Source organism: Tiliqua scincoides, chromosome 2 (assembly GCF_035046505.1).
Source record: "Tiliqua scincoides isolate rTilSci1 chromosome 2, rTilSci1.hap2, whole genome shotgun sequence".
Classification (NCBI taxonomy): Eukaryota; Metazoa; Chordata; class Lepidosauria; order Squamata; family Scincidae; genus Tiliqua; species Tiliqua scincoides.
The window spans coordinates 191,250,674-191,259,937 of NC_089822.1; positions in this window are offsets into that span (position 1 = coordinate 191,250,674).

Here is a 9,264-nt window from a genome sequence, read left to right on the forward strand (position 1 = left end):
ATTTTTTTCCCCCACTGCTGCTATTATACATGCAAATGGATGGTAATGACTCAACTTTATGACTGCTCTATTTGGGTGACATTTAGTAACAAGTAATTTAATAAAGTGGTAGAGACTTATCAGTTGCAGTCTTTCCCCCATCCCCACCCCCATGCCAGGGAGAGGGGATAAGCTGGACTGTGGGCAGAAGCAGTTGTTTCCTTGAAAGAAATGCAGTGCTGTCTCCCAGAAGACTACTAGAGAGATGTGCTATGGGAGAACAATGATATCTCTTATGTTAGTTAATATGACAAGCTGCCTAAGGGCATGTCTACTTGGCAGCTTCCTTTAGTGTCAGTTTAGCACATTCAATCGAAGTCAGAAGCACAGGATAAGCCTCTTGTTAAAGAGGGTGCATTTTCCTCAGTTTGTTTGAAATCAGAAGGCAGGTCTTGGTGGTCCGTTCTGCACTTGGCTGCCAGTAGCAGACAGGGAACCAAAGCAATTCGGTAAGCCTCCTAAAAAGCAAAGGGGGGTACTGTGTTGCAGCTGCAACACTAGAGAGCCCTGGGATTCTTTGAAGATGAAGGCACCTATTGTCACATGAGGTTCTTTAGGCTAAAGCCCAATGCACAAAGTGATCTTTAAGACAGCAGGTGTGGGAGGGGGGTACAAAAGGGCAAACAGTTGTTCATCGTGTGATACAGTAAATGCTAGTAATTAGATACCATTGTAGCAAGGAGTGCCCCAATCTTATTGAAGTTTAGAATATAGATCAGTGCTGACGAACTCAACCAGACAGAGCGGGTGTATACCACTTCCGGAGGTTTCAAAAAACCTGCTATGTGTCCTTTGTGCTCCATCTGTACTGCTGTAAAGATAGTATTAAAGCCCATTGCTTTTAATTATGCTTGCTGTCGTAACAGCAGTATTTGTCACCTTCCTTCAACCCAAGAATATCAAATTTGCTACAATTTCAGTTCTGTCTGGAGCCAATTATCTTAGTTGATCATGCTGGCAGGAGCAACCGCCCAGGGATAACAATTTATCCTTGTTTTTAGGTGTAAATACACCTAAAAAATAGGTGTATTTACACCTATATGTGAAGGTGCTCCTTAAAGTCTTGATAGTTCACTCAAATACCTATAGAACTTCCAAAGTTCTAGTGCCAGGGCTAGCCCAGCAATGACACAAGGGGACTAGGGTTGCCTTGGGCCCAGACATAACATGTGCTTATCTATACATCTACAGAATCTACACCTACACAATACCCAGCCTCCAATTGTTCCTGTCAGGCCTTTGGCATCTCTCAGGTCTTGAATTATTGTCAGCCAGGATGTGGGAGGGGGCCTTGATGTCCAGGCCCAGTGAATGTAAACAAATGTAAGGACAGCACTGATTAATAAGCAGATGCACCTGAGTAAGGTGGGAGCCATGCGACTTGGGGATATGTGTGCTGAGTCACGTAGCCCACAGTGGAGTGGTGCAATGCACCACTGGGCAGCCAATCAGAGAAGGCTCACAAGACTGTCATGAGACTATGAGGTCAACCAGTTCTGATTGGCTGGCTCCAGTATATAAGGTGACTGGTGCAGACACCAAGTGTGGGTTGCTGTGGTGGATGTTCTAGGTCAGGGGTGTCGAAGGTTTTTGGCAGGAGGGCCACATCATCTCTCTGACACTGTGTCTGGGGCCTAGGGAAAAAAGAATTCATTTACATTTAAAATTTGAATAAATTTACAAAAGTTTACATAAATGAATATATTAAAGATGAACTTATATGAATGAATGAATGAAGGTCTTGAAATAGCTCAAGGCCTGTAAAAGGCCTTGCACAAAGCAAGGCTGGCCTTTCCTTTGCTGCCGCTACTGCATCACAGAGTGAAACAGCAAGCAGTGGAGGAAGCTCTCATCCCACAGCTCACATGAGACGTCAAACAGTCACCCTCATGCTGAGAGCAGATGCATCAGGCCAGTGCAGGCTCCAACAAATCCCTGGAAGGCCAGAGGCTCATTGGAGACCGGGGGCTCCCTGAGGGCCGCATTGAGAGGCCTCGAGGGCCGCAAGTGGCCCCAGGGCCGGGGTTTGGGCACCCCTGTTCTAGGTGAAGTGCTGCTGGTTTGTTTTCTGACTTGACTGTGCCTTGCTGTATCCCTGACTTCTGGACCGTTTGACTGACGTCTGCCTGCTCCTTTTACCGATACATGCATCTCTACTCAACAAGCCTATGTCTGTGGCTTTGTTTGGGACTGGTTGCTTCCTGTGCTGCCCCACTGCCCTGCTGCTGACAAGGAGGCACATTCCATCCTCCTCTGCAGCCTGACAGTTCCTTTACCTATCCCTTTTTTAAACTCTGCCATTCTAGCAGCAGAGTGGGGTTGGAACACTTCTGCATCGCTTGGCTTCCTTAATCCAGCCCCTCTTTGTAAAACCCAGTTTTAAAACAGAGCAACAGAGCCAGCAAAAGGAACAGGTAAGCTGAATGGGACTGCAGGGAGAGGCTAAGGAGATAGAGGGACTGGCGCCATTGCTGGGAGCGCAAGTGGTAGTGCCACTAACTGCCTGGAGGAGGTATCCTGTCCCTTTTGTCATCACTGTTGTTGCTTCTCAGAACTGAAAGGGAGGCAGGGGAGCAGCAGTGGAGGCAAGGGCTGTTTGGGAAGTGGCTGTGGCAGGTGCAGGGGTGCATGCGGTTTGTGATGACAGGCACCTCAGGCACTATTTTCAGATGCCAGGTTATATCCCTTTTATTGCTGCAGTATGATCAACAAGCTTAGAAGATGCCTTTACAACAAATCCACCACCAATTATTTTGCTATTTAGGGGAAAAAAAAGTCAAGCCTGCTATGGACAATCACATGATCAATGTCAAGGAGAGCTTGGCCCTAAAAGGGAGAGTTTCCAAAATTGCTAGCGCCTTATGAAGAACAACTGTTATGTCCTCCTTCTCACTAGCACACACTGTTATGTGTGCTTGGGCCACATAACAGAAACCAATGCAGCACTCAAGAAATAAAATTCCTGGCATCATTCAAGAAATAAAATTTGCAGCCTTTTAAACTCATTCTTTTTCTCCAGTCTGGCAAAACTTTTCAACTTGTTATCTCCTGTGAGGAAGCTGGTTGAACACAGGGACAGCTGGTCCCTTTCATGGGCTCTGTCCTAACTATCAAACTAGACACAAAGGCTCAGCATGAAAAATATGGCCAACAGGTGTTTGTATAGCCACATCTTTGTGTTCTATAGTGACCATCTTGTATGGGTAGTGATGCCCTTTCAGTGGGGAAACGGCTGAAATAAAACAACTTCCACAAATATCTGTTCAGGAAAAAATTATACGTAAGAGAATGCTGGAAGGGGAATCAGTTTCCAACGACCAGGCGAGTCTACCAAAAGCCTCTAAGCCAAGCCTATTTTTCATGGGACCAGGCCTGGCTGGTGCCAGGTTATATCCTACAGTCTCAAAGTTTCTTTTACTTTACATTTGAAATAATTTTTCTTCAAATGTCGTCTTCTTCTTCCTAGTGTTGTTCCTTCACTATGGCGGGGTCCACTTAATTTTTCTTCAAATGTATAGTCTTATTTTCTCCTTCTGTCCTGCCCCACAATTAACTTTATTCAGCATGGACATAACATTCATTACAGCTCAACCCTAACCAACTTTCAGCACCAATGCAGCCATGCCAATGAAGTGCGCACTGCATTCTGCTGTGGGGGGACAGTCACAAAGGCCTCCTCAAGGTAATGGAATGTTTATTTCCTTACCTCAGTGTGGCTGCTGGAAAGTGGGATAGAATTGGGTTGCTAGTTTAGTAATATTTGAAGTAGAAATGAACACATATGAACCAGCTAATGCAGATTTATAAATTTTTTTTAAAGTCTCATTTTATGAATCATTCACTGATAAGAACATAAGAACAGCCCCACTGGATCAGGCCATAGGCCCATCTAGTCCAGCTTCCTGTATCTCACAGCGGCCCACCAAATGCCCCAGGGAGCACACCAGATAACAAGAGACCTGCATCCTAGTGCCCTCCCTTGCATCTGACATCGCCCATTTCTAAAATCAGGAGGTTGTACATGCACATCATGGCTTGTACCCCGAAATGGAGTTTTCCTCCAGAAACTTGTCCAATCCCCTTTTAAAGGCATCCAGGCCAGATGTCGTCACCACATCCTGCGGCAAGGAGTTCCACAGACCGACCACACGCTGAGTAAAGAAATATTTTCTTTTGTCTGTCCTAACCCTCCCAACACTCAATTTTAGTGGATGTCCCCTGGTTCTGGTGTTATGTGAGAGTGTAAAGAGCATCTCTCTATCCACTTTATCCTTCCCGTGCACAATTTTGTATGTCTCACTCATGTCCCCCCTCAGGCGTCTCTTTTCTAGGCTGAAGAGGCCCAAACGCCATAGCCTTTCCTCATAAGGAAGGTGCCCCAGCCCAGTTATCATCTTAGTCGCTCTCTTTTGCACCTTTTCCATCTCCACTATGTCCTTTTTGAGATGTGGCGACCAGAACGGGACACAATACTCCAGGTGTGGCCTTACCATCGATTTGTACAATGGCATTATATTAGCCATTTTGTTCTCAATACTTTTTCTAATGATTGCAAAAGTAGCCCCATAACCTGCTTTCTTCTTATCCAGAAATGAAACTAGATTATGACAATGAGCCATTATTGTCTCATGATAAAGTCTCTGTCTCTCACAACAGCTGCAAGGAGTCTGGCAGCAGAATACTTTTACAGAGGGAGAATGAGCTGCAATGTTTTCGCATAGGCTGCTTTCTGAAAGAAAAATAATTTCCAATGCATGCACCTTATTGGAAGGGTCAACAGACCTCAAGGGAAAAAGCATAAGAGGCTTTTGTTCAGGAAAAAAATCAGGAGTGAGAAATATGTTGATCTGATATCCATGGTTATATATGCCAATAAAGGTTTTGAAAATGAAATTGGAATTGATATCCATGGCCTCCGTTGTTTCCCTTTTGGATTTAATTAACAAGCTTTGAAGGGAGTGGAAATAATTTTATCTTGATGAAAGTATTATTATAGTAGATTTTTTTTTTAAGTTCCAATGGAAAAATATATCAGTTTTGAAAAAGCTAGCCTGTGGTTTCAAGCCGTGGATGCCCCTCTAGACCAGGGGTGTCAAACATAAGAACTGGGGGCCAGATGCGGCTCGCAGCAGTTTTTATTTGGCCCTTATGGTTCTCAGCTGCTGAGCAATGCTGAGATGATGCTGCTGAAAAGGCAGCCCAATGAAAATTGTGCTCTCCTAAATTTTGAAATATGAGCAAGATTTGTGTAGCACCTCTTCAGTCATTTGAAGCTAATGAGTTCTTAAGTGAGAAAAGGTGCTTTTTTGTTATGACCTGTTTTAATTACATCACCCTGCCTGATGACATCACTTCTGGCCCTCAGCAGGCATCATGAATGCTGTTTGGCCCTCTGTATGAAATGAGTTCAACGCCCCTGCTCTAGACAATTATTATTTTGTGTCACCATTTGGATTGTTTCCTTACTATTTCACATTTATGTAGCACTTTTTCTTTAAGTGTGAAACCAGATTTACAGTCATTTGCTACTTTGTATTGCTTGGGAGATAAGTTACTATTAGAACTGGTCTGTTCTGCACTTTTGATGAGCTATGCTACTGTACCACCTGCCCCAAGGGCACATTGGTTGCTACCCCAGATACTCAGGGTTCAATGGTTGGGCAGGACAGGTGACCCTCTGATGGGCATGAATCCTTGGCAAAATGCCCACTCTGGCCAACATCGAACATCACCTCTTGTCCAGTAAATATTCTTGAGTTTAGGTTAATTGAAGGTATATTGTATCTGTGGTGTCTACATAGCAAGGAATCCATGTGGCTCCATAGGGCATTTCTTTTCATCCTGAACTGAATAGGAATGCAATTGCATCAATTCAGTTGCAACAAAATTCCTGCTATTAAAAAAACAAAACATGCTTTGACTGATGCATCAATGTGGCTAGAAGCTAACTCCAGGATCAAGCATTAGAAGCAATCTAGCTTCATAATAATTTCAGTAAGGATTTTTAACAGTGAAAACTTCTGATTTCTCCACATAAACTGACTTGTAGGAAATAAAATACAATAGTGACACCTAGTGTTCACAGTTTAATAATACAGAGACGATTTCACTTTACGGAAAGCAAACAAACATTAAGTGTGCACGCTGGCCCTTCGGAACTGGTAGCAAAAAGGAAAATGCAACATCTATTTCTGCAGCTCCCCTACATATATGCAGCTCCCCAACAAGAAATACATATATTAAAGCCAAATTTAATGCATCTAAGTCTCTACTTGGCTTGGAACAATTGTGTCCTGCTAGTTCAAGATGCAAATGCCAGAATAATATTATGCAAGAAGTGAATCATTGCTAAGTTTCTTTTCTTTTTAAAATGTATATTTATAGCCATTTCAGAAAAATAGGCATTTTTTTTTCTGAAAAACTGAGTTCAATTCAATCACAATGGCAAAATCTGTAATAAAACTAAAATTAATTACAACTGTCTGGTAATTCAATTTTTATTTACTATTTTCACCAATTTGCAAACAAATTATAGAACAGCAACCAAAGTGTTGCGAATCCTTTAAATAAAAACAAGCAATAAAATAACAAAAAATCCTATTAATAAAATTGTATTCAGGAAAAATAGACTATGCGCAACCTCCTGATTTTAGAAATGGGCTATGTCAGAATGCCAGATGCAAGGGAGGCACCAGAATGAGGTCTCTTGTTATCTGGTGTGCTTCCTGGGGCATTTGGTGGGCCGCTGTGAGATACAGGAAGCTGGACTAGATGGGCCTATGGCCTGATCCAGTGGGGCAGTTCTTATGTTCTTACTATAACACACTTCCCCCATGGTGTGCTGTGTGCCCTAGGGTGGCCAGCAAAATCACAGGGGTGCCACAGGGTATTTTAAAGGCACCATGGTGTCTTTTGAAGAAATTTATATTTATAGCCATTCATGGTGCCTGGGGCTCCATGAAAAAATTACAGCAACACCAAGGGCACTGTTAAAGTTTGGGAAACTCTGGGCTAGAAAAGAAGAGCAGTGTACAAATGGAAAATGAGCAGGCATATCAACTGATTCACTGTCGCTGTTCCCACCAAATTCTTTAATTTAAGTGTGATCACATGACAGTATTTTTCTTCACCACCCAGTCTGAGAATTAAGCACTGCCTATTTGTTTAATGTTACAATGCATTTGGGGGAGCTGCAGATGAAAGCCCGTCTGTATCACTTTGTCTTATGTTGCAGCTGAAGTGCAAAAATGCTCTCCGATTATAAAACAATGGCAATAAAAGGGATTATCCTCCCCTCCCCCCACCCCCAGAAATGGGATAACTATGATGGAGGCTTGAACAGGTGGACCATGAGGGTGATTTCATTCCCTAAGGCTGGAATTCTATACACACTTTCCTGGGAGTAAGCCCCATTGGGAAGAACAGGATTTACTTCTGAGTAGACAGGCATAGGATTGGGCTCTACAACGCTTCTCCTCAATGTGGGTGACAAATTTAGCTTTTGATCTAAAGCAGTACCGTCACCACGTCACTGGGGACCTACCACCTGATGACACATTGGGCACTGCTAGTGGAACTGATGGACAGGTTGGTTTAGAGGTGGGCTGGTCGGCCCTCAGTTGTGCCCGACCTGACTGACCCCTGATCTGAAAGGATTTGCTACTGCTTCTGCTCCAGGAACTAAGAGCAAGCTACTTTCTACAGGAAAAGAAAGGGGACTTACCATTGACTGTTATTGAGGGTGTTGCTTACCACAGGCAACAGTTTTTCAAGCCCTTGGGCATGATGCCCTCAGTGGGCCACCTTAAAATATGAAGGGAGGTCCTCTCCAGGGGACCCAGCCCTCCCAAAGACTGGGGCAGTGCTGCAGTGCTTGTCTTGGGTGGGAAAAGCTGTGCAGGCAAGCCAAACCAAACCGATTCTGCTTCTTCACTTCGTTGCTACCACTGTCATCCCATGGCAGAGAGAAGGGCAAGCAAGCAAGTAGGTGGTTATGATAAGGAGAAACAGTAATATCTCCTGCTAACCTGAACAAGAGGTTTGGCTTTCCCTTGACTGAGCTATGGCAACAGGTGGGAGAGTTGACTTTATCCAGCCAATCTCCACAGCTTTTTCCCTTTGCTCCAGGAGCAGGATTGCAGAGTGACTTGTCTGCCCAGTCTCCATGGGCAAAAATGAGAGGTGGGTGAGTAGGCAAGTTGGCAGCCTACAGTTAGGAGGGGTGAAGAATGGCAGCAACAGCTCCCCTGGCAGGACATGGATCCCAGCCAGGTCAACTGTTGACCATATTGTGAGTGGGAAAGAATTGTCTTCCAATCAGTTTGCAATTACCGTATCTAGATGCTTGCATAACTTGGAGGGGGCCCATACCAGGCTGCTTGTGGCCAGCATGGTTTCTAGCAGAAGAGGAAGCTGTGGCATCAGCCAGCAGATTGGTGGGGGATGCTTTTCTTTGTCCACTTCCTTTCCTCCCCTGCTCCTGCTCCTTCCATTCCCTGGATTGGAAAAGGGGGTGGGGACAGAGAGGCAGAAGACATGTGGAAGAGAGGAAAGTGCAAAGCTAAGACTAGGGATGTGCAAATCCACCGAGGTTAGACTCCAGCCTAGTCCCAAGTGCCCACCCCCTTTAGCATGATTTGTGCGTGAGTCTTAATGGGCAGCTGTGGAGCATTTTCAGGACTCTATTTGACTCAAGTCAGGAGTCCTTTTGATCACATGTCAGGCAGAGCTCCTGGCGGGGGTGTTTGTGGGAGTTCTCATTTAATACTTCCCTAATGTCCACATTCCATCTGTAAACAAGGAGTGAGAGCAGGGACAGAAGCAACAAGTGGGAAGAGGGTCACATGCAGCAGCTGGGAGGCTTAGCAATACGACCCAATCTTTTGCGGCTCTACTCAGAAGTAGTCCCATTGTGGCCAGTCATTCAATGAGCCTGCTAGAGCCATGCCATGAGTTTCTTTTGGATGGCTAGGCACCACCTCTCCCCCCACCTCGCCTTCTCCCCTCACTCGCCTAAGGAAAAAAACCTTCATCCAATGATCATCGGTTCCTTCAGAGATGAACAAGAGATCCTGCTCCTGCCTCCCTCCCCCCTCCTGCTTGATGCAAAATCAAAACATTGACCCTTCCCTGCTGCTTACCTGGTCTGAATGATGTCCCCACAAGGTCTTTCATGCTACAAAAAAAGTAAGCAAGCATACCCAGACAAACTTGAGTCTGTGCTCA